This window comes from Camponotus vicinus, unplaced genomic scaffold (assembly GCF_025532165.1).
Source record: "Camponotus vicinus isolate PSW18456_S1 unplaced genomic scaffold, iyCamVici1.0 SCAF_7, whole genome shotgun sequence".
Classification (NCBI taxonomy): Eukaryota; Metazoa; Arthropoda; class Insecta; order Hymenoptera; family Formicidae; genus Camponotus; species Camponotus vicinus.
Window position 1 is genome coordinate 6,672,037 of NW_028141979.1, and position 27,545 is coordinate 6,699,581.

General features: G+C 31.1%; 1 protein-coding gene and 1 long non-coding RNA gene across 4 annotated transcripts in view; both read right to left on the reverse strand.

Annotated features, from left to right (window-relative positions):
• The window catches only part of LOC145975146 (uncharacterized), a 99,299-nt gene that overhangs the window by 59,638 nt on the left and 12,116 nt on the right, over nt 1-27,545 (reverse strand). The window lies entirely within an intron of this gene.
• On the reverse strand, nt 20,740-26,359 carry LOC145974797 (uncharacterized). The gene is made up of 5 exons (XR_014439799.1): nt 26,173-26,359; nt 24,971-25,282; nt 24,417-24,674; nt 22,263-24,249; nt 20,740-21,652 (listed from the first exon to the last, which is right to left on the reverse strand). It is a non-coding gene; the product is annotated as an uncharacterized LOC145974797 (long non-coding RNA).

A 27,545-nucleotide genomic window follows, 5' to 3' on the forward strand; every position in this document is an offset into this window, starting at 1 on the left:
AGAGATGGGTAATGATTATTTTAAAAAATTATCATTCTCACGCGCCGCCCGTGTCGATGCGAGCGAATAGCTCTCTCTCTTTCTCGATAAAGTAAACGAACGAAATTGTAAAATTTCAAGCAATTGCCGATGCGAAAAAAAAATCTCTGTGGCAATTAAAGTTCCACTGTATTTTTCTCTACGCGAGTTTTATTTTATTTTCGTTCTGTTTTTCCATTCCACTTTCCCTCCTCGCTTGATTGTATCGGACACGGTAGCCGCGTCTTTTTTCCCCCTCGCATAAAAATCAATTTCTAGATATGCGTATATCATATTTTTTGGATACGGTTCGTAAGATAAATATTGAGGGTATATCTACGTTTTATGAGGGTACGAACACACGAAGGTGCACGGAATTAACTTCCGTCGTTTCTAATATCGAACAACGACATAATATCGTTTTATCATTATCTTCGTGAAATTGCTCCCTTCCGTTTTGGAAGAAAATCTCGATTAAAAGATATACAAGATAAAATCAAAAATAGGTAGTGTATTCTTTTTTTTATATTTTTTAAAGTAAAGTGTATGAGCTACTTGCTTGGACACTATTGGATACTCTTCTTTTATATTTTGTAAAGTAAAGTGTATGAGCTACTTGCTTGGACACTAATTAAATTGTCTATGAAGAAGACGCGCTTTGCGTAAAAGATACCGTTTACAAAGTTTTACAAAAAAAAAAAGAAATAAATTTTTTATCCTTTTTCTTTTCTTATTCAACTTCATGCATTCTCAAGTTCTAGATTCGCCGTAAGAAAAGACGAATCTTACTTGTCCCAGTTGCATCATTAAATAGTCAAAATTACAAGTGTTCCGATAAAGATTGTCTTTTTTTGCTTTGGATGCATTTTATCGAGATATAAAGGAAAGAAAGAGGGAGAAAGGTAGAAAAGTTCAGCGTATTCCTTGCATCGAGGATATAGATGTGCCAGAGGGCGGGTCTTCTCTAGGGACATTCAATCATTCTGCGCTCTCTGGAGCGTTTCTTCCCCTCAAACTGGTGAATCGTTAATTCGAGCCCTGCATCAACATATTCCCCGATGAGCAGAAGACTGGATAATAAAACAGCACATTAATGTTTGAAAGAATCGGTTTCAGACTTAAAATCGCTACTATAAATATTTCGGCCACGGTCCTTCGACCATAATATCACTTCTTTTAAAAGATGCAATTGTATATGAATTGCATTGGTAGGAACAAACGTATACAAATATGATTTTCCATTTCGCTTTTTCATTAAATGTCATTTCTAACAATAATAAAGTTAAATTGCTATCATTGTTTTATTACTTATATTACACATTTATCATTATTTATACTATTTACTATGTTGATTGTTTTAAAATGAAATGATTTATTTAAAAATGACTAACAAATATTTTATCCATTTGCAAAAAATTTCCAAGTTGGACGCCATTGTTTAAGAGCGTTTTATAGACGAGTATATAAACTTCTTTTAGTTTATTGTACTTTTGTTTTAAAACAAATACAAAGTAGTTTTAAAAGAATTAAGATATCCTCGTTTGAGGAAAAAGTTTTTCAGGTCAAACTGAAAACGGGCTCAGGGTTTATTTTTGCCACGAGAATAGAGGGTTTATATTTATCGGTTTATCTTTAAGAGAAAACCGCATCAAATGGATGTACAAAACAGGCGAGAGATTTTCGTGTTTATAAGGGCTCTACGAGAGGGGGAAAAACACTCCAATTTCGTTCTGCCACACTCTATTCAGAATTAGGCTTTGCGCGTACTTTACAGCAGACGGCGCCGTCTTTGGGGTACTTCTTACCCTCATAACGGGATCGTGCCGAGGATCTTATCGTTTCAGTTTTTTAGTTCGGGCCGCACAGAACGCGTTTTCTGATTTCAGCATTGGATAAGCTCGATATGCGAGTCCGACCGAGACCCGGGCTTTGCCGTATATACCACAACTGTGATTTTATCGCCGAACTTTTGCGCCTCCGGTACGCTCTACCCTTGTCCTATCGATTTCTGTGACGTAGCTCGCTCGCCCCGTCTCCCTCCTCTTTTCTGTCTTTCTCGCGTTCGCTCACTGTACTCGGTCCCTCTGTTTCCGGTCTGTTTCTTATTTTTTTCTACTCGAATTGATGACCAGTAATGTCCCTTCGGGACGAAAGTGACGATGAAACGATTCGAAATTCAACACAGTCGATTGTTTACATTTATGGAATATCTTCCCCATTTATAGAATATCCCACATCAGGCTACATTCTTCCCTTTTCCTTTTATCTGTGGATTTTTTGATCATTTCGGAGTAAGTTTTTTTCCGATAGCTTGATTGAATGTTTTTCCTTCAGCAATATTTTAATATTGAATTTTAAATATTTTCACAACTAGATGAAAATATTTAGTTCCTTGGAGATTGTTTTGAATATTGTTTCGCGAAGTATCGCATAGAGATATAACAAAATTCGCTTTTTTCTCCCTGGAACTGTCATTTCCAACGCATGTTTTTCGCAGTAATCTGAAGTGAAATCTGCTCTTTATTTTTCGCAAATACATCGAAAACTGTTATTCTTTGATAAACGTCAATGCGTTTGACATACAACGCAAACGCGCTGTAAAAATTTCAATCATTGGCTGAACAATTGACCAATGGCTGCGCACGTCACATACCTTTGCAATTTGCACTAATTTCAATTTTTCCATTTCACAACTTCATCTCATTTGAAATAAAATCTATTCCGTAGTTTTGCAGATTCAGAGAAGTTCAATTCGAAAGATCTAATTCTTTCGCAATCTACTTATTGAAAATTTATTTTTACAATCTATCTCGGGACAAATGGTTTGAATATGTAGAGCAGCTTCATATAACCACGTTGGACGGTGCAAGAACGTTGCGGACTATAAAGTTTTACCGCAAATAAATTTTCATGCTATAACAGCTTTAAAGTCCGGTTATATCTTAGATCCTGCGGTCGTTTAGCCAGCGTGAAGACGTTGCTCGCTTCACATGTTTGTGTCAGGCCAAGATAGAACAATTCTAGATTTAAAGGGGACACGAAAACATGGTGAGGAGAGGAGACTCGGAATTCAATTATAGTAGTGGAAAATGTACGAGTTCGGCTAGAGAAAACATGAGAAAAGTCACTTTACAATTTTACGAAGAACAAGGAGTTGGCCGGAAGTATGCAGATACGTAGATAATGGATACATAAATTGATAAAGGCACGAAATACATTTTCCATCATTATTTTCCATCGTTATGCAAAATATGAATATGGATCATTATGCGAATAATAAATAAAGAAAAAGAAAAAAAAATAATGACAAGAAGCATGTATAAAGTAATGTTTACAATAAGAAGGAATAATTGACGAATTGGATGAAGGAATCGAACAAGTGACAGCGTGTTTAAAGAACAAAATGTGACAGGCACAATTGCCATGACTGAGCAAGCAATGAAAAGCAATCAAAAGGGTTCGAAATTGCCGTTGGTAAAGCACACGCGTGAACGATATTCATTGTGCTCGATAGTACAAAGGCAATAGGTAATACTATCCGAGGAGAAATAGAACCGACTCACTCTGCGCGGGTTGTATAGTGAAATACAACGCGCGTATGACAAAGATGTAGTCCACAAATATTGACGGAGGTGATAAAATCGATAGGAACGGATAGCCGTGAAATATGCTATGTATTTTCGTAGGTGTCCCTGTTAAATTCGTCACGAATTAAATACAAGATTCAATCGATTTTAAGCGCCGGATAAACCGCGCTACACTGATGACAAAAGTGAATTAAATATTGTGGTTTTATATCTGAATGCCTTTATAGCTGTTTCTCTCTAAACGCACACACATTCCAAGAATTTTATATTATATATTTGCAATTACTTGACACATGATAATGATTAAAGAAATGATGTGGTTCTCCTCGTTTAAACTATAGCAATCTTGAAAAATTTTGCTCTATTCTGAAACTTTTTCACGTATCATTTACGTGTAACAATTATAGAATCAAAAATTACGCCGATGTATTATAATAGTAGGTTCGTTTAGCGCACAGGGAAAAGGAAATAAAATGGAATGGCAACATTGTACAGAGCTATCGCAACGAGTGTTTTTGAAAGCTTTTCTCTGTATTTTGCAGGGCAGTTGGTAACTGTTGGGGAGCACGAATTTAGTACTTTCGGGATAACCTTGCATCTAACAAAGGTCGTGGCGCAAAAAACGGGCATGTGAGAAACACGCCTGTCGTGAGAAAATACGTTAATAGATGACGACAGGGTAAAGAAAATTCTCAGTGTAAAGTACCGTCACAATATAGCGTGAGTGTGATGGTGAAACGGGATCTAAACAAAATATTACTCGGAGATATCAGTTATTTTATCGTTAGCAGAACGTATAACATTAAATGGCGTTATTCAAATTTATATCAGATGATATATATTTGATATTATTAAAAATATATTAAGCGATCATCTTTCAAAAAAATTAATTCCAGAGGAAGAAGCTTCCACTATACAGGGTGTCCCATTTTAATCGATCACCCCGAATAACTTTTTTAATTTTGATTGTAGAAAAAAACGTTTCAGACAAAAGTTATATGGTTTCAAGGGGGACATGAGACGGTGCCATTAGTTTGACCTTGAAGAGTCAGCTGAAAGTCACGTGAAGGTCACCTCCAACTTTTTAAATGGGACACCCTATATGCTTTTGCATATTCTTATAGCTCATATCGAGAGCTTTCCAAAACACTATAATTAAGTTAGTTTTCATTAAGTACTTTCCGAGTTATGAGGCTTGAAATAATTTCTTAATTTTACATAAACTGTAAAATATCTTGTAAAATATTCATTTTTCGATTATCTTACCTTAATATTTTTATGTACAAAATAATGAGAGGAATCAATTGGTGTAAAGAAAACACATAATTGTTTCGAAAAAAAAAATGTTAATGTTAATTGCAAATTACTTAATGAAAACTAACTTAATTATAGTGTTTTGGAAAACTCTCGATATGAGCAATAAGAATATGCAAAAGCATATAGGGTGTCCCATTTAAAAAGTTGGAGGTGACCTTCACATGACTTTCAGCTGACTCTTTAAGGTCAAACTAATGGCACCGTCTCATGTCCCCCTTGAAACCATATAACTTTTGTCTGAAACGTTTTTTTCTACAATCAAAATTAAAAAAGTTATTCGGGGGGTAATCGATTAAAATGGGACATCCTGTATATGTAAATCACAAAATTTGATTTTTCGATTAATTTCCCAGACTTTATGTTGTCTATATTTTATTTGAGACAGGCAGATATATATTTCATTAATATAAAATAAGAAATTTGACAAAGCAAAAAAAATTTTGGTGAAAAATTTCGATAAACGTATCGTTAAATCCACGTGCAACAATAATAGTAACCTTTTGTAATTCAAAATGTGTAATAATAATGCAATAAACACGTGGAAAAAAGAACGAGAGTGATTAAATGGGTAGAACCTATAAAAGTTAGACAACAACGTGTATACACGAGAAGGTAGAGCTTTCTTTCTCTAAAAGTTGGTTCTTTATTGCTTGGAATTGCACGTCAGTGCGGTAGCACTGGAATCTTATTGCTTTCTCGACAGTGCTGAATTTAGAGGACTCCGAAGAAAAAGAAAAAGGCAAATTGCTAAAAGAACATTCTATTCAACGTCGGCGCAAAGAGCAACCTCGCGTATATCCCAGATACGATAAAACCTAACAATAGATTGCACGTTGTTCATTTCTCTTCCGTTAAATTAAACAGCATTAAATATGGACATGGACAATTTACTGAAGATTGACGTTTCGCGTTCGATATTATTCGGCATTAATTATGCATGTTTATTACTTTTGTAATCTTTTCAATAAGTTATTACGAATATATCGATGACCTTGTCGAAATCGGTGATATCCATTAGCGAAATAAATTGTCATCAAAAATCCAAATAACGTGATTATTCCATTTGCGCTTAATTAATCATTTACTAGCCCAAAGCAGTAATAATGATATTTTTGAAGCGGTACTTATTAGTAAATCTATATTTAACCTATATTAAGCATAGATATAATGATGAATATGACAATATATCTATAGATATAATATCTAGTATAGTTTTTATCTGAAATATATGAAATGAACACAATTCAAGTGTGTTCGAGATAATGAAAAACAAAATTCGGTCGTTTGGTATTTTTTGTAGGACAAACCAAGAATAGTGCAAGAGGGAGGAATGTGCAATACGAGAACCAGGGGGATTAAGACGCGAAAACTTTAGCAAGAGTTAGCTTTGTCGATCCTTTTCTATCTAACATCATACATTAAAGTCTCACTTTGACTTCGTAAAATAAGTTTGGATTCCTTTTGACTTTAATCTCCCTTGAAATTGGCTTGCAATGGGCGATGTTTTTGCGATGGATCAATACAGACAACGGATCTTGATGCAGAAGTTGCGATCAGAAATAGAAGCCGGAGAGAGGTGGTAATCTATATTTGGGATAGGAAGCAACCATATATATGTTTTTCTATGAAAGAAATATAGGTTAATGAAAATAATCGGGGAAAGAAAAATACATAAATCTCCAAATATGATAAAACACACTGCATGTTCGATGTATCGCTAGTTTGGACGCAACAAGGGTTGCGATGAGAAAAATATATCTATGAAGAGATTCACTAAGCGATTCTTTAAAACGGTATTATACTTTTCCTAGTGTGGCGAAGAAAGGACAGATCAATAAACACAGAGCGAAGAATCAGAAATGGTGGTCGCTTAGAGATGGCAAAAAGTGAAACAGAATGAATGGAGTAAACGATAAAAACTCTTAAATGAATCTTCGTTCGAGGTTATTCTCGTTTTACAACAACTTTGCTCGCGAAGATATACTACTTACACATTTTCACTAGTATTTTCTTTCTCTCACATATTTTCCATTTCTTTATCATTAACAAGGATATCTGAAAATGTGATGTATTTTTATTCTCAAGATGTTACATTTTTTTTTTAAGAAAAAAATTAATTAACTTTATATAAAGAATATATTGCGTGGTTAGTCGTATTTACTTTCATCTCTATGGATTCTGTAATATGAAATAGATTCTTCCTTCTTAGAGGGAATATCGAAGTACCTTTTGATTGAGCGACTGAAAATAAATTATTCTTGAATTTCATATAGACTTTACTCTACGAAATATTATTCTCTCGAAAAATTGTAAAAAGGTTTATCAAAGAACATTAAACAATTAAAAAAAAATATATATCTCATAGTGAAAAAAATTTCCTTAAAAGAAATAAATATCGGATGTTCTGTTTTCCAACTACATTATTTTACATGGTTCTTTTGTATTCCGAGAAAATTAATATATATATATATATATATATATATATATATATATATATATATGTAATAGAGTATTTGTGTTTGGAAGAGTTATATCTTTGTTTAATAATTTTCTTGTCGCATCTGCATGTTGGAACAACACAATAATAAATGTCTATTATTTTATCAGAGGACAAAGGAGCTGAGATAAAGGCAATAATTTATTTGAATCGTGCATAAAACACAATTGCAAGAGCGTTGCATGCAAGAAATGAGCAAAGGTAAATTTCTGGATGAAAAGGAGATACGGGATGTGGGGTACCACTGACATGTGAGAAATAGGATACGCACTTATTGTGAAATATTGGCACAAAGAGCCACTTTCTTATCTGCAAGTATATTATAACACATGCAACTTTTTTTTTAAAATACGGGATAAATCGAATGAATACGCAACAAAAACAAAAAAAAAACAAATGTAATTTGGAAGCATATGCAGACACTGAATAGTGACCACTGTCTAGAATTAGAACCAGAGATATTTTAATTTATCGAAACGAAAAGTATTATATAGATAAAAATGCGCAAAAGAAATTTAGTTTAAAATTTAAAACCGTCAAAATTAGAAGAACCAAATTTGAAAAAATTTAAAGAAAAATAACTGGATAAACAGAACGGATGAAATTTATATCAAACGTCTCGTGTAGCTTTGCAACAAGGGATAAAAAAATCATTGTATCATACACTTATATTTTATGCTGACGGATTATGGCGTCAAAAGTTTTTTTGACAAGAATTGGATACGCCATGAATCTTGCACATCACGGATAACTTTGAAAGCAAGAAGCTGATTGCTTCTCAAGCTTACGTCAATTTCTTCGATCCACCGTAATCGATCTGGACCTGTGAGAGGTCACGTCACGAAAAATCGCACTCTTGTTCGTCGCAAAGCTGACGCGAGCTGCATCTCGAAGATTATATCTTTGATATATTTACCGAAGCTATCTAAATCTCATTTCAATAATTCTCACGTTATTATTATTATCCTCGCGTATATTTCTTCTCTCCCTGTGTGTTTTCTTATTTAAGTATAAAACTTTATCCCTGAAATATAGTCTTCGTGGTTTATTTAGTAGCCTGTTGGTTTCCAAGTTTCGGAGAGATGTATTCTCACCAAGTTTTATACGGCAAACAGAAAGCGAAAAAAAAAAAGAATGCAACGCTGCTGATTTCATAATTTAATGTACGTTGCTGTAAACTAAAATTAAACAGAACTCGATATTCCAAGTTATATTTATAAATGAATTGAAACCATTCGAGTACTTTTATGTTTCATTATATAATAAATAGCTTTATAATAGCGTTATCTTTCCTAAATATATCTAATTTATATTCTAGCAATTATCTCTTGAGATTTTTCTGTATGAAAACAAATTAAATACGGCAAATACATATCGCATATTTAATAGAAAGTAATGTTACATACACACATAACAAATATTCGATTTAATCATATGAAGATTTAATTGTGCGCTTTCAAATTTAGAGAGAAAATGTCAGCGTCTTACGCAAGAGATCGAAATATAAATGCAAACACATCTTCTCTCCAGCAAGCACAACTTCTCTTTCTTTGAAATCGAAGAATTTCTGTCCCTCGAGCCGATATGAATGTGAAACCGCAAGAATAAAACATAAGAGCAAAGAGAGAAATGCGCAGCGAAAAAGGTAACGCTTAAAGAAGTTTTCGTACTTACTTCCAACGCTCTGCACTCGTATAATCGATTTGAAAATTTTTAAGTAGAAATCTTTTTACCAAAACTTGTATCGCTGTAATAGATTTTTGATGTGACGTTACAAAATCAGATATAAATTATTATTGATCGTTAAATATCATGAAATATCTCTATTTTGTCCGATTTTTATCACGCGTGCATTATAGTAACTAATTCTTATGCATTTTTCATGATGCAATATTTCCCATACGTATATATTTTATTAGTCAACAAACAAGTATTATAAATCTTTATAAATATTTTCATAATAAGCCATGAATAACAAGCCCTGAACTAATGCAAGTCACAGTTTTAAAATTTCATCGGATAGGATGTTAACAACGCGAAATGAGTTTGTATTATGCAGTAGCGCTTTAATCTATGCTCTGCTGTGAATCGGATCATATAATTAACAGAGAGCTACAGCATGAAAAATTACTAGAAAAGAATCTCCGTAAAATTAAGAATGTGCTGGATTATATTCTCTCTTCAATAAAAGATTGAATCAATAAGAGAATGTGATTCAATATTTTACACTTGAGATTGAAAGCTTCAGACTTCACTCAGTTCTTTTTAGAAGACTCGAGGTCGATCCGATTAATCAAATATAAAGATCTTTTTTGTGCCAACGATAAGAAACTTTTATTTATAATAATTAAATAACTAATAAGTGAATGTGCGATTTAAAAACTTATCTGAAACTTATAAATTTCGTGTCTTTTTTTGCTCGCATTTCAATTTGATGATTAAATGTTATAAACTCTTTGCCCTTTAAATAGTTATTCACAAGTATGCACAATATAGCACTAAATATTTTTGCGACTGTGTAATTATTTGACTTCTCCACGTTCATTAAAATGTCACAGATCCGTGGTTATAAAAGGGTGACCTCATCCGAAGGAACATTCCATCGTTCAAGTTCCTAAAATTAGTGCGGGATCAATATCCTTCCTGTCCAAAATGTATGTCGGGACGCGATCCTTGCACCTCCATCTCGGATCCCAAAATATTCGCAACTTCTTAAATATTTCCGTATTTACCCGTTTATCCGGCACAACATATATAAGATTTGACATTTACGTATTATGAATTCGCTCTACAGTTTCGGTATCGTTACTGTTGCGGCCATTAGCGATCATAAAATATTGCCAGGAGCGTTACTGCCGAAAAAGCAACGCGCACAGCTTCGCTTTTTGCATCGCAGTGATGGTGGTGCAAAAAGATAAATCGGACAGAAACATCGGATTCTCAATAACATTGTAACGACGTATGTAACCGACGCAACACAGTTTCGGGTATTCCAGACTCGCTCTCGGAACGGGAGCAAAACGATTTTTGCATGATAAAACCACACAGGAAGAAGCGACAGAGAGAGAGAGAGATAGATAGATAGAGATAGAGATCACGTAGGAACCGAGTACTAACGCGCGTCCACATCACGGCACAATGTTTTACTTTGCATAATATTCCACGTAGCATTCTGCGAGTTAGCCTACTTTGACCCTACAATTTGCTCCACGAGCTGGACATTAGCACGGACATGTGACCTTCCTCTTTTCCGTCCACCTTTCTATTTTTGTAAGGGAGTTTGCTTATCTGATAAAATAAGGACGGTCCGTCGCTGCGATAAGAAAATTAATCCCCCTTCGCTGACGTTATTGAAAATTTAATTGAAGAATTTTTTATTAGACCAAGTGGTTGGACCGACCCTCGTATGTGCATCAATTAGCGATAATCATTATTTTATTCATTATGTGCGCTTTTCTTTCTTCTCTTCATTTTTTCTTCATATGTTTCAGCTGCGGAGTCCTTTTTTTATTGTTGCATTGAGGTCAGAATACGATCACATTGTTCATCCTTACTAATCAATAAAAGTAATATTTTTCTCGCAAATTTTGATAGCATTTTTTTGATAGCACAATTTTTATTTGCTCTGCAGGTACAATTACATACAAATATCATGTGTGTGTTTATTGTTATGATTAAATAGAGATCACATCTTATAATACAGACTCCTTAATTTTTAAAGACTCATAAATTTCTACAGATTTATTTGAATAAGCACCGAGATATCGTGAACGTTTGATAGAGCAAAGAGTTACTACCACAATCTTCAAATTTGACTCTTTAAAGCCGAAATTATACCTGCTTCAATATAATCAGTCACAGAGGTTTCCAAGCCCAACAGATAACACACCGCATTCTGTTATGTTGGGTAAAAACAATGCATCATACTTCTATTTTACCTCCATAGGACAGCCGGTAATAATATCTCGCGAACATTCGCGCTGCAGAAGCCTCTGAGCTTTCAACATCCATCATCCGCCGTCGCAAAGCACGAAGAATCAAGGATGATCGAACGTTGCTCGTAGAAGCACCGCGCGCCGCGAGATCCCTTAATTTATCGGCTTGATTTGTAACCATCACGCGTGCGCGCGCGCACGGTCACCTTTTGTCATAACGCGCACGACGAACGTAACGAGAACGCGCAAAAAACCGAGTTAAATTTGCAGTGCGCTACGCGCGATCGCAAATGATGATCGAGCACGATCGATCCGAGGACACGTAGAGGCGTTAAACGTGAAATTTCCTCGCCTCGCGCTATTGCAGTCGCGAATAGCCGAGTTCGTTATCACGGCACCCGAAAATTGCACGGCAGTCGAAGGCCGGAAATCGAATATTCGCACGACAATTTGCGTGTCTGCGCGCGAACCGCGCGTTTCGCACATTTATGTGCACGCGAGAACAAGAGGATCTAAAGTCCCAGGCCCAAGAGATATATAATAGAAACTTAATATATTTAAATGCATTTAAATCTTCAAGTTTGATTTTTATTTATTTCTTAAGAGAGGTATATTTTTTAAACTGAAATTTATTTATTTATTTTTTTAAACTGAATTAATTTTTGCAGAAAAGAAAATACATATTTTTTCTTAATGTTTTTTACATAAAGACACTTTTTTATTCAAGGCACTTTTGATTATTATTTGAGATTGAGTCTACATAAGATTTTATCGAATATCATGCGCGTTGATTAATATAACTTGCTATCTTTTATTATATTTAATGAAACGTTGAATTTATTAAATATAATAAATGGATAAACTCATTCATTAACATTTTGCTCTGTTTTTGTAGTTTGATAAATCTTCGATCGATCTGTTTTAAAGTTTCTAATATATTTTTGTAAACTTTAGGTATAACAAACAAGTTTGGAGGCAAACTGAATTATATATGGAATTCAGATAGTTCAGTTTAGAAACTGAATTATTGAACATTTAATTCACCTGTGTGCTTTTAGATGACCCCAAACATGACTCAAATCTTATTTTATTATGTGGCAAATCATTTTCAAACTTTTATATTATGCTTCAATAGTCACACGTAAAAATATAATCATATCATGGCGGCCTAGTGTGAAAATATTCGTTTATTTCAGATTATTTAATGATTCAATAATATCGGTGATAAAACAAAAATTAAAAAAAAAATTTTTACAATTATTTAAATCTGGTAAACGGATTATATACTTGGTACGAGATCAAGAAAAATTCGTGTTCTATGCACATTAATCAATTTCATAGGAAAATTAATATTTTTTGTGAAATTGACGCACGACTATCTTGCATCTAGTTTTTATTAGCTCACGAGATTTGAATTTACAATTCACATTAGAGTCTTATTAATCACTTATAATTATTAAAAAATCGTGAATCTTTTTATTTCAATGAAAAAGAAATACTCGCGCGCGTAAATTATTACACTATTCGATAAAATTATACGTGTATAAATAAAATGCAAAATATGAAAATACAAATACAGTTTAAGTCCAGAAACTGAATTATTGAATATTAAAATATGTATAATTATATATAGCGTAAGATTTGTTAAGTTTTTTTAGCAACCTGTGTTTTCATTGAAAAATTTAATAAAAGATATAATTATAGAGAGATATTTTATATTGAGAACAACAAGAGACGTGTTAAATATCTAGAATATGTTCTAATAAAATATCTATAATAAGAATAGTTCAGGTTCTATTTCATCTTTTCTCACGTTAGAGAAAAGAAAATAAAATTAATTCTATTTTTATTGAATGAGGAATAATAAAGTAAAATAATTTAAAGTCAGATAAGGTTGGAGGGGCATATGGATAAATTATGATGCGCACTGAGTGTTTATATTTATGTGTAACTCTAAAATACTGCTTTCAATCACAGGAACGCGGCTGGAGTTAAACTGCAGCATAGAGTCATAGGGATCTCGCATGATTTATGATTATACGCTTATTGACCGTTCGATTAACCTTTTGATCAGCTATGTTAACATCATATATCGAACATAACTCATAGGTCCTTGACATGAGTGTGCTTGACGTCAAGAGCCTTGCCTGTAAAGATAGCTGAGCATTTGCCAAAATGATCGATATATCGAACGCGGGCCATATCGATAGCGAATTGAGCTTGTTACGAGAACGCTCTTTTCAATCGACAAGGACAGTTGTCTATTTATGCAAGGGGTAATCGCTCAAAAATTATTCACGATATATTTTCATAAATGCTATTACGATACATACGAAAATTATATATAATTCTCGAGAAATGAGACTGTAATTAAATTTAAAATTTTATAATTATAATTAAATTTATATAATTTTCGGTGCCTTTAATTACGTAACAAAGACATTTGTCACAGTCACTCTTTTTTCTGCGAATTGAAATGAAAGATCTCTATCGCAATTTTCTCTCTTTCTTTCAAAAAGATCATTCTTTAATTATTTTTTTTTTTTACACGCAAAACTCTACTTTATGTTCGAATTTCATTGAATGTAGTGTTTGCGGTGTACGAGTAATCGTTTCAATTTCTGTATGTGTTCGTCGTATAGTCCAAGCGCATTGAATAACGTTGCGAGTTGCCCGATTATTTCAAACACTATAAATTTATTATTCAGATTTTAATCCGACAGTGTATTACGCGCGCGTATATTTAAGAGAACTAAAGAGAGATATTTTATCTGCCGTGTACTCTGCATTTTCGAATATTCTGCACGCCGTCGAACGCATGATACGTTAATATGGATTCATTTTTGTAAAAATCGTGTACAAATATTAAAACGAGATCCAGAATATGTAACGGACGCATATATATATATACGATGCCGTTATTCCACATCGATAAATAATATACATCGTGCCAATTATAATTTATAATGGATAAGCTTTAACTAATACGTACACAAAAAATATTTAAACGCGTTTAACAGTATCAATGAAAATTGAAATGAAAATGTACAGTCCGATAAAAACGCAACCGTTTATGGCATTTTATATTTATGAGGTGCAGCTGTGTTACATAAAAGTTAACGAGAGGGATTTACAAATTTTCTATATTTGTAGAAATTAAAGTCACTGTGTGTTTCTACGACACGTTCAAATGTACATGATGTAATATCGATATATACGTGCGACAATGATTCTTTTTTATTACTTGCATAACGATAAAAATTCGATATTAACATGATTACATTTCTCGAGATACTTATATAAAATTACAATCCGATTCATCAAAATTATAACTTGCATCAATTTGTGAGTCAAAAATTCCACAAATTTATGTCAGAATTATTCAATGTTTTATTAGATATCAAAGTCATTCAAAATTTTATGATATTAAAATTTAAGATATTTAAAGAATTAGCTTATTGAATATCTGACTTGAGCTTTTTCTAAAACTGGGGAAAGCGATATTGACGAGAACGCATTAATATTTAAAATGGAACATTTGTGATTCTCTTTTAAATCTCGAACTTTACACTGGAAGTTCCTCGAATACGATAAAGACGCAAAGTCGTCAAACAATAATACCATGGATATAGGTCGACCGCGGCTGGTCGATAAACCAGCGGTGTGTTTAAAACAACTAACTAGCATATAGATGAAGAACATGGATAGGAAGTAATGTATGCATATTAGTGCGATACATTCTAAAGCGCCTCCCACATCATCATTTATTCTGGCCCCTTCTACATCATTATTTATTCTGGCATGTGTACATATAAGCGTACTGGATCTCTTTTCCTCTTTACTACTTCTTTATCTGAAATTTATCATGATTAGCGCAATTTTGAATGCAGTTGAGTGACCATTAATTTATTTTACAATATAAACGCAATTGCCGTTTGTTTATTAAGTCATTATTAAATAACAATTTAAATAATTATTGTGTTTAAAAAATTAGAAGTAAATAGATGATAGATTAATGTATTAATATAATTGTAATTATAACGTTATTATAATATATTTTATGTATGGAAAAACATACAACGACGAGAGCATTTGCAACTTTTCATACTTAATACTAGAAATCGGGTCTTTCATATACCTTATATTATAATTATGCAAATGTTATTGAAATATTCTGAATGTTCAATCAATTATAGAATGATTTCTACAGTTATTATATTTATGACATATAAGAAAGAAATATTCAAGTAATGATGGCTTATAGCGATCTTGTCAACATTGCTTGAATTTTTTCTAAGATAATAAGCTAGGAATTATATTTTGTATAAATATTTTTTTTTATTTTTAAGATTTTTAGATTCAAAGAAAAATAATATTCCGCTTAGAATAAAATATTAATTTGTTAATGCTCATTGTTTACGTTCAGATGTAATAATTGCATAAAATTATTTAGAAAGCTTTCTGTTTACTTTATTATTTATATGTATGATCATAAATAATCTCTATAAAAGCTTTTAATAAATTATAAGTATCGAGAGTACGAATCAATTATAGAATTATATTTTAATTGATTTCAACTGGGTTTTTTAATTTAGTAGAAAGTCAATCAACTTTCAAGATATTTAATGTAACACACATTACATAAATTTGCTTCATATGATATATCAGAAAGCTTTTACTAAAAAAAAAATAATTAATTCGAAAGAAAAATGTTATATAATTAATTTGTCATATAATTAATTCCAATAAATTTTTATACATCAATTTGTGAGAGAAACATTTCTAATGATGCAAGCGCCATCATTAGATAATTCGACAAACAGTAATCGAATTAGAACCAACCTATAATGAACCAATTTATAATGAACGTCGGTTCTTTTATCTCGATTGGATCACGGCCAATCCATTCGTTATTTCCGTTCTCACTTCGATATGCAAGATATTTCCGAATTCAAACGACTTCCGGTAATTAAATCAATTTGACATCTAAGGCTAAAAATGCTCCAATGATAATCAGTTCCATTAGTTTCAGAATATATTGAACTACTTTAATAAAGTTCTTACATCTTACTTCTTCTGATGACTATAATTATAGTTTTATACTTTATAAGTTTGCCAATTAGTGACGGAATTTATTTTAAAATTTGTCCCACCCACGCTCGCAGCCATGTAACAGTCTCCTCATACCTGAAAAATTATTATTCAGAATTGAAATACTTTGCAGAATGTTTATTAACATTTTTTAAATATTTTTATCCATTAATATTTTGCACATATAAATGGGAGAATACATTTGTGAGAGAAAATAAAATCTCTTTCTTATAACTTTAAAGCGTATACATATATAAATATATAATTATTTTCATACCATTCTGTCTTTTATTATTAAAGAATCTGTTCATAAAACAATTTAGTAGCTATAAATTGTTTTAAAAATATTTTCATAAGTAAAAATAAATAAGTTTAAATAATATATATATATAAGTTAAATCACACATATACATACAATAAACACATTATATTGATTAAATATGTATAATCTCTAAACAATAAAAATTTATTTGCAAAATGAGTCCTGTTTTGTTACTAGGAAAGATTTTATTATTCTTCGATAATACAAGAAAGTTAATCACATTCCCATCTGATATATTGTTTCGTTAATAATGATATGTAAAACATAGTGCTACGCTCGTAGACGCAAATTCATTAATTATTATGTCACAGAGCGTACATTATTTGAACTATAATTAGCACGTTGCATTATGTTGCATTTATATGAGGCGTCTACGCTTATATCGAGCGATTTAATAGTCGCCATTTGATATGACTATGTGAACAATGTACAATCCACTATAACTATCCAACCTTGCATAATAATCGAGAGCAAACAGTTCGTAACGCAAATACCGCATGACTGCATCTAATTATTACAAAAGCACTCCTTGGCAAACTTAGTACTTGAGTACTAAGTACTTGATCCATTAAACGCACTTTCTCATTTTCAAGGCATCGAAATTGTCAGTTCGTCATTGAGATAACATAGCTGTTTAAACGATGTTTGTCGATTTGAAAATTAATATTAATATAATTCTGTTTAGAAATAGTTAGTCTATAATGAATCTCTGGTGATTATAAAGATTAAGCAAAGATAATTAAAATATAAGATAATGACACATATGTTTAAATTTATATAACTCTCTTGAAACAATATTCCACATATAAATATGAAGCTTCTCATAATATTTGGAAAAGAAATTTATCAAAATCATCTGACTGGCTAACAATTCACAGCATGGCCCCATATCCCATATTTGTACAAAATTATTAGAAAGCTCGTTATACCAATTATATAATTAAATGCATTTTCTCCGGTTTCAATCCATATCCATTAAATCGTCAATGCTATTATTATGCGACACATTCTCAATCTAGTAGGACAATATTATAATTTATTATTATACTCTAAATATATTATATTTATATAATTTGTACTATAATTTATACTATTATTTGTATTATATTCTGAATATATTATATTTGGCCTTTCCAGGTAATAATAGGTTATAATATAAATAGGTAGAATATTTTTGCATACACTATAAAAGATATATAAAATTATATGAACAATGAGTATAAAATTACAATAAATAATGGAAATATTATATATTTCTATTAATACATGATATAAGCATAAAATTATACTGTGGAAATGTTATATATTTTTGTTATTTATTGTGAAATCTCATCTATTTATTTATGTAATTCTATATTACTTTACTGTGTAGATTTGATCGCAGGGATTAAATAGAAGCAGCAAAATTTTGTAATATTTACAAAAACAGGATTTAGAAACAAGTTTAACTGATAATTGCAACAATAGATACGAACGTAAAATTGGAACTCAATGCCATACTTTTGAATCACGAAAACAGAATTGGAAACAATGATTACTAACATGCATATTTGGGTAAATGATATATCAACGACGCGATCTCGTATTTGATATGACGGAAACTGATGTGTCAAGAGGAATGTGTTGGAATGTCAAATTCTCCGTTGTCGCGTGGCGGGTAATCATTCGATGAAAGTACCACAGGCTAATAGGGGATGTTGTGATTGCATTTCCCGCAAAATAATATGACTGTATCGTTGTCGATACCAAAATGTATCGATTGATGCTTGTAAGATTATTGGCGTGAGAAAGTGACACTATCAATGTGTCTATATCATACAAATTAACATGAATTTTAAGAATTGTTCGAAAAAAATTTATAATTTTATGAATATTTATTTATGAAATTGAAGGAGGATGGAAAGTACTAGACTTTAAGTAATAAAGTAATAAAATTAAAAGAGAAAATCTCTAAAGGAAATATTAATTTATTTGAGAAAATATATTTGCTTATTTTATAATTAATTATAATTATTATGTAAATATCTCTTTTAAATGAAATCAATGTTTTATTTACTGATAAACAGCGATTTCAGTTACATCACTGTAAAGAATAAAATTTTATTGAGAAGAATCAATTAGTAGCTGATTATTCAAATATTATTGCATAAATCAGTAAAATACGGAAGGACAAAATGTGAGTTTTTTCTGAAAAAATTAAAATGAAATATTTACTTATTTTCAGTGAAATCTTGTTACTGTTTAAATCAGTGACATTTTTATTGATTCAGTTTGAAGAAATAGATATAAAACATCATAGAAGAAGTGGGTATAAAAAATCTCTCTGCCTTCTTTTATGTTTCTTTGATCACGCTAAAGTCATTTAATTTAGCATTAAATTTAGCATTAAATTTATTTGCATTTAATTATTCTGCAATTGAATGTTTATCAAAATAAAGTTTACGAATTAGATAAAAAATAAACTTTAAAGAAGTCTATTTTTTTGTAACTTTTGTTAGATTATTTTGAATACACTGAAAAAAATAAAAAAATAATATCTAAAATCTAAATATATATTATATATCTAGACAATTTTTCCATTTATTGTACATTTGTACTGAAATAAAATTGAATAATTTATCATATCGTTAAAAGCTTTCTTTATATTTTTTTGATAATGCAGCAATTTACTAATATTCACAAAAAAGTTTTTCAATCATTGAAAACCTTTTAACACGATATATATGGGTGTGTTATTTATTTATTATTAACGTTGAAATTCTAAAAATTTTTTCCATTTTTTAAAAAATGTGTCTTTTGCTTGTGACGTGTAACATGACATTTAGCTATGACAATACATAAGTTTTCTATAAAAATTTTATGCCACACTTGTCAATATCTCCTATTTGAACATTTCACGTACTAACGGAATATTCGCGTTAGAATATTATTACAATAAATCATGTTCCCAAAATGCGCGGAAGCACGGTTGGAACAGGAGATGTCTCAAACTTGACGTGGCCTCTTATAGCTATATGCTTCGAAATTCGCTCGTCAATAAAATTGTCGGTGTCAAACTGAAACGGACCATTAGTCGTCGATGTTGAATTTCGCGGACGTATAAATCGAATAATACGACGATTTTCTTCTGCTCCCTTTTTGCCGCCTAAGCAACTTTTTTCACATGTTCAAATTTGTCATAAATTTGCAAGAACCCCATAATACATCGCTCAATTTAAGAGAGTATCCAGCATTCATTATTTTCGTATGTATCTTGTTTTTCTTTCTTATCATGATTTCACTAGTCCCGAAAACAAGAAATCTATTTGATTTCTCATCCTTTTAGTATCGATAAAACAATATTAAACAATCGAAACAATATTAACTATGATGAATTTGAAGAGTTATAGAGTGATTCATTAACAGTCTTAAATTTGAATAAAAAATATTTTAACGGATTTGAAATTTTTCTTTAACGAAATTTTCATTTATCGTAGCTTTTTAAAGTGTATCATATTTCATATATCTTTATAATCTATATGTTAAATAATACATTAAGTTTGTTAAAATAAAATTTATATTTTTGAGATTGAAGAAAAAATTAGATTTTATTCTCTGAAGCTTTAACTCACAAAGTGCTATTTATTTTTAATTGTTTTTAAGAAAGATTTTACATTCATGTCATATAAATCTGTATATTCATTAGAAATAATATAAACAATCACGAATATAAATAACACAATCTTGCTCTTTCTACGAATGTTTTGTAGAACTTAGGAATTTTTCGATTAGTAACACATGAAATAAAAATATTGATTTTCTATATTGCTATTATAAAATATTATAAAATTATTGAAGTGTAGTGGAAAAATTAATAAAATGCACTCTATATAAAAAACGATATGTAATCATGTACACAAAAACATGTACACAATAAAAAAAATATTGAGATATTACAAGACAAACATTTTTATTATTATTATTTGCTACATATTTTATAATAACACGGTATTTTCTGCAATATTTTGTAATAACACATCGATCGGTTGCGTGAAAGAAGCGATCTATTTGCAATTACAAACTTGTATCACTATTTACTCTCGCTCATTTGATTAACTGCGATAGAATTCTTTCTCGCATACATCCCAAATTCCATAAATATGGAAATTTATCGAGCACACTTATGTTATGAGGCGAATCGATGCCGTGAAAATCGTATACATCATACACAAATTTTTCGCAAGTTTTCGCAAGTTACCGCTCGACATGAAATACAAATTGTTGCCTTCACCGGCCGATGTATCACACGGAAACGCCGTTTTAATATTCAAAACTATCCGGTCTTTTATGAAATTTAATTTTGCATCTTATTTCTTCGTAAGATATACGATATAAATATATCATCGCACGAAAGAATAGAATTCCGCTAGGAAAATGCAAAAATCGTCCTGGATGCAGACGACATAAATTTCGCACATTTTTGTAATATTCGTGGTAATATTGCGGCAAATAAAGTGATATATAAAGAAAATTGTCCGCAAGATTATCATAATCTCCTGAAATATTTTATCGGCGCTATCGTCGAAAAATAGTGGAGATTTAATCGAGTAATTAATATATCGAAAGTGATATGACACAAAATCAATATACGCATAATTGAATATGTTAAAAAGTATCAGTCGATATTAGATATCTTATATTAATGTTTGTTATTTTGTTGCCTATCACGTTTCATAGAGAAAACAATGTAATCCGTTTGCTGAACTTCTGTAAATTATTTCGATTTGGCTTATCGTGAAGTAGTGGAGAGAAAAGTAAACTATCTCCGCAAGTACAAAATCGAATTGAAAGAAAACAATCCGTGGAAACCTCTTTCTTTTACTCTGAAGCGTTGTGATAATCTGCTCTGAGAAAACAATTAAAAGAGAAAACATATGAAATTGAAATAAATTTAAAACTGTTTTAATTCAGTTATTATTTTAATGGCTATATGTCAAATTTTTTAAAAACGAGTGTCCCTTTGCAGCGATATGAAAAAAAATATAATTATAATATATATAATATTTTTATATAATTATAATATATATAATATTTAATATAATTATAATATTATAATATTATATATATATGAAAATAATACAAAAGAAATATAGAAGAATGTATGAAAATAATATAAAGTTCTCTAAACTTGCATTTGTGAAGTAACAGTTTTAGAAAAATGATTTCAATTTCTAATAATATTTTTAGTAATATTATTTCTTAAATTTATATAATTCAAATATCTCGATGAAAGGAGAGAGTAAGTTAATGAAACGATAATTTAAGATAAAGAAGATGCTTATATAAATATATATTAGTAATTTCATTTTCGTATGGATTATAAAATATGACTTGGCGCGATATATTTTTTTATAATCAGATATAAAATTCAATTATAAAATCTTTTTACGCTGATATTTTTTGTTACGCAAAGGGAGAAAAAATATATTTCGAAAAATAATATATATTTTATATACCTGAGATTAAATTGTCTTCTTTTTATGAAATCTTTTTAATGAATTTTATGCAAGTATGTAACAAAATGAATTTTTCGTTGCTTATTTTTTTCTTTTCCATGCCGTACATCAGAAATGTCAAGTTGTATGTCTGTCAAAAAGGTTATTTGCGCGACTGCGTTGATACATTTCTTAACATCGGCAGAAAGAACAACGAAGAACGTCAAGAATAGCGACACTTATTCCCGTTGGGCAACCTTTCATTCTCCCGAGAACTTTCAGCATCGATCGTGTTTATGCAAAATTGTTTTCGCTATATCTTCTTATCTCCAGCGTCGCGTTTCGCGAAAATTGTATCAGATGCTTACGGCTTTAAATCAATTTTTACGTTAAATTGGTAAATGTGATTATTATGACAAACATGATTATTAGGACAAGGCAAAATTCAGAGAGATAATGAAGAATAACATCCTATCGTGACATTCTGAATGTAACAGTTACAGATATTTTTACGAAGCAACGTATAAAACGGATGAGATATTATACGTGATTCTTGTAATTTATTGAATATGCGGAGAAGAGCGATCATAATGCGAATCATTGTCGCGTGAACTTTTTTCTATAGCGGAGAGAATTAATAAAAAATTGACCTAATATTTTTTCATCAGAACGATATTATTTATACGATCGACATGATAGCTCGTGTCACCGCATAAATGATACGGTTCTTATGGTTCACAGTAGCATAGAATATCACGTTCAACCACTGGCATGTCAGCATATCAAATCAGGCTACGCGAGGTCGGACATCGCCTCCATTGCTGTCTTTCTCGCGAATCGATTGAATCGACGAACAGGTAGCTGTTTCGTCCGAATAAAGAATTTTTCGTCGCAGCATAAATCCGAGTGAAAAGGGTAAGACAGAGTGATCGATCCTACTCGAAGGTCTCCATTGTCGGCGAGATATCCCCGCGAAAGAATGAAATCGCTCGCGATATCGCCTGAATTCGTCCGCTGCATCTTATTTCACTTACATGCATTGATCTCGATCTTATTTGAAGGAGGCGTTTGACGTGGAAATAGCGCAAAGGACCCCTATTGATTTCTGACGATGTGGCGAAACTCTCGTCCTGTTTGCCGACACAAACGAACAGCGAAATAGAAAAATTAAATGTTTGTTTTATACGTTGCAGGGGAGAGATGGCATGGCATCTGTCCGGTAGATAAACGAAAAACGCGAAACGTTCGATAGCGTTACTATTTGTGTTTTGTTGTTGTGTTTTGTAAACGTGAATCTTGCAATGACGATGTCACGAAAAAATATCGAAAATTAGTGAATCTCCGAGAAATGTTACAAATGTAAAATTTACGACGGTGTAATTTTATTTTATCTTTGATGTAACATCCTTAATATTTAATTGGAATTTATTGGATATACTTGAGATATACATTTCTCGTATAAATGTAAAATTCGAACAGACATTTCTGTGTTTTCGCATTAATTTCCCGAATTTTTGCTTATTTACCAATATGATACGTAATTTTGACATGAAAATAGCATACGATTTATTGGAGAAAAACGATAAATTTTCATGATTCGATGACATTAAAATTTACGGTGCATCAACATCGTCTCGATTACATTTCGTGCTCGTGCATATAGCGAAAATCGTTTAAATAGAACCAAAGCAAACAACTTTTGCCACTTCAATCGCGGGAATATTCTCCATGATACAATTTTACGCGTGAAATATTGCTTGATTCTCATTAATATTTACGCATTTACCTTAGCGTGCGCTCTTCATAGATGTCATATTATCGTGTCCAAAGTTTTGATTAGAATCAAAACATTGGTTTGAAATATTAGTTATACTGGAAACTATTCTCGGAATGACTCGCAACAGTAATGATTTTACCATGGTTTTCTCACTGATTTATCTTGACATTTTCGATCCTGTTTTATTTAGAAGACTCTCAGACTTTTAGGGTCAACATCTCAATCTTTGTTCTGTACGAATATATCGCTTTATATATACACTAGTACAGGTTCTATTAATGCAACTGTCGAGGTCTATTCGCGAAAAAAATAATTCTCTCTTTCTCTCCAAAGAAAAACGACGCTCGTAAATAAAGAATAATTCACAGAATAATTCTCAGAGAGAGGATAATCCTTACAAATGATCTCTATGAACGAGTTTCTATAAGAATACCATGTTCGACTAATACTGTTGATGTAAAGTGTACACTTAGATCCTCGTGTTTAGATTAACGTGTTACAAATCAACACTACATCCAGTCTCGGAAGTACAACGCTATTGATCTGTCCTGAATGCATTCGAAGTCTCAATGATGAAATGTATCGTAATTAATTGCTCTTAGTAATCTGGATAATTGTGTTGGTCTGTCAAAGCAAGATGTACACCGTAGCGTTAACTAAAGAAAATTGGTAACTAGAGGTAATAAATTTGCTACGTACTAATCTTCCTTGTTTAACTAGGGAAAGCGAGAGAGACACGATGTTGATTAATATCATCACGGGAATTGTTAACTTTATTCAACGTTAGAAGATATTAATATGCATCTCACGCGTGTAAAGCGTTGTTCGCGACAAGACAATTGCGCTTTGCACTCGCGAAACTGCATTCAACTCGGACAAAGGACAATTCCGTTTCGATGCATTAAACACCAGGAAGGATCATGAAAATTTCCGGATAGCTTGTCCACCGTACCTTAAGGGTGGACCTAAGTGCCGCGTAGTTAATCGACGCCCAATCCACGACCAAGTCAGTGTACGCCGAGCGAGGATTCGCGATTGCAATTCGCAACTCTGTTTGTCGTTTGGCCACTTTCCGATTGCGTCACTTGACTTGTACAACTTTACGAATTGGCCAAACATCTGCGGAAACGGACCGCGTCTCTCGAGCCAGAAAGTAATTCCGCTTTCTGACTTCCGTGCTCAGTTCGCCGAGTTGTCAACCCCAAAGTTTCGGGTGATATATCGAATCTAGGTTTTGTTTTGTAGTGGTTGCAGGTCTTGTTGCCTAGGTTCAAATCAATGTTCTTTGCATTAATTGTTGTAAATTCTAGATTGAGAAAACGAAGCTACATATTTACATGTTGAGAAAATTATCTTAAATAAACAAAAAAGGTATCGAGAAATTATAATTATAAATATAAATATGAACTATATAAAATTATATATATAATTACTATTATAAATATAAAATTATAAATAAAAATTATAAATAAAAGATATTTTTTAGTACATAATTGAATTATATATCATGTAAAAAGAATTTATATATAAATGTACGAGTATAAAAAGATATATATTTGACATACGTATATTTTGTATACTTTACATTTCTTTTATATAATTATTATAATATAAAGAAAATTAGTGAAAATTATTAAAACATATATGCACAATTTCTTCCATATATTAGAGAAATATAGTTTTAAAAGAAGGAAATAGAGAAAAGTAGAATTTAAATTAATTTATACTACACAATTTTAAAATAATTATATTAGTTATATAATTATAATGAATTATGTGTATTAAAGATATAATTAAAAAATTTTTAAATCTTATATTCGACTATAAAAATATATGTTATACATATGTAATGCTTAAAATATAAATTAAGACTTAAATATTTCAAGATTTTTTTATTTCAACGGTTTTTTTCCGCGATCGATATTATTGCAGACATTAATTTTTTTTCTCTTGAAAATGGCGGCAAACAAAAAGAAATATCACGACTGAATAAATCGATATTACGATGAGTCATCAGGAAAATAGCTCGTTTGCGTGCGCTCATTTATTATAACGTAGTTATTTGCAATTATTTGAGAGAAAATTTTTGGAAACACATTGATAATGATACACAATAAGCGAAAATTACTATTAACTAACGATTAACTAACATACTTGATCATGTAGATTGGCGAATGAAAACATTTGCTTTAATGTACATCTTGAATTATTTTTGGCAACGATTATTTTTGGCATCCACAACAGAAGTTTGCTGAATATGTAACTTTGCTACTTGGTTGTTGGAACTCGGTAATATCTCTTAAGCGAAAATAATTTCGAATTCCGTCTTTCACGCTGAAGCTTGCGCACTATACTAAACTTGCACGTATTACACGTACTCAATAAGTTTGTTTCTAACGAGGTTGCTTTAGCGGTATAATTATATTTACAAAGAACTATTTAGTCATCGCGTTATATAATTATGCTTCTCTACAACCTCTGGATCATTTAATGTGAAATATTACGTAATTAACGTAATATTACTGACATTATGTTGCGTTTTCTCGATTACGTCGAAAAACGAACTGTATTTTTTATAATTCCTATAATTATGACTATAAGGCTTAATGATCTAAAACAATATTATACGTCAAAGTGGCAATATTATGTGAAATTTATATATTAGTTATAATTAATGGACATATGTATGTGTGTCTAAAACCACAGTTAGAATAATCTCACAATAGTAATGAATTAATTGCAAATATCGCCGAACATATATATAATAATCGTATTATTTACCACTATTGTCCTTAATCGCTTTACAATATTAAAGGAATTATTTCTAGTTACAATTAATATGAAATCTAATGCAGTTTTTTACGTAAAAGATTCTTGTTTTAGTTTTAAAATCATAACTTATGCTTATTTAATGCTTATATAATTGTAATTTTAGATTTAAAATCATAATGTTTGCGTATAATTATTTTTATTAAAATGAATATTCGCTTTAATTTTACACAAGTTTGGAAAATTCAGAAAGAAAGAAATGTTTCTTATTCTTCCTTTAAACTAATAAGCTTTCGAAATTATGTTAGACGTTATTTTTCGTTATTTATCTTTCTAACATTGATAATTTTATTAATTTTCTTCCAGACGTTAAAAAATATGAAAAGTAGACAATATTGATCTAACCCTTGATAAGTTGTCGCGTTTATTGTCGATAAGGGACAAACGTGTATACGAAAATTGGAGCGAGCCGAAATTGTTCTGTCAAACACTACAGGGCCAAGCATCGTTCCTCGCTAGAGCAGAAATAGAATTTTTTGTCACGTTTCTCCATTATCGTTTCGCCCTCCATTTTCCTTCAAGAATAAAGTTGGCTCTTTGCTACTGAGCTGAAGTGGACTTCTATAAGCTCACGCATGTTGTATGTATTGTACAGTCATTGTATATTCTTAATACATATATTCGTCTTTTTTTATCGATAAAGGTATTCTGTATATTTCACTTGTAACATAATATCGAAAATTTGTTTCCAAAAAATT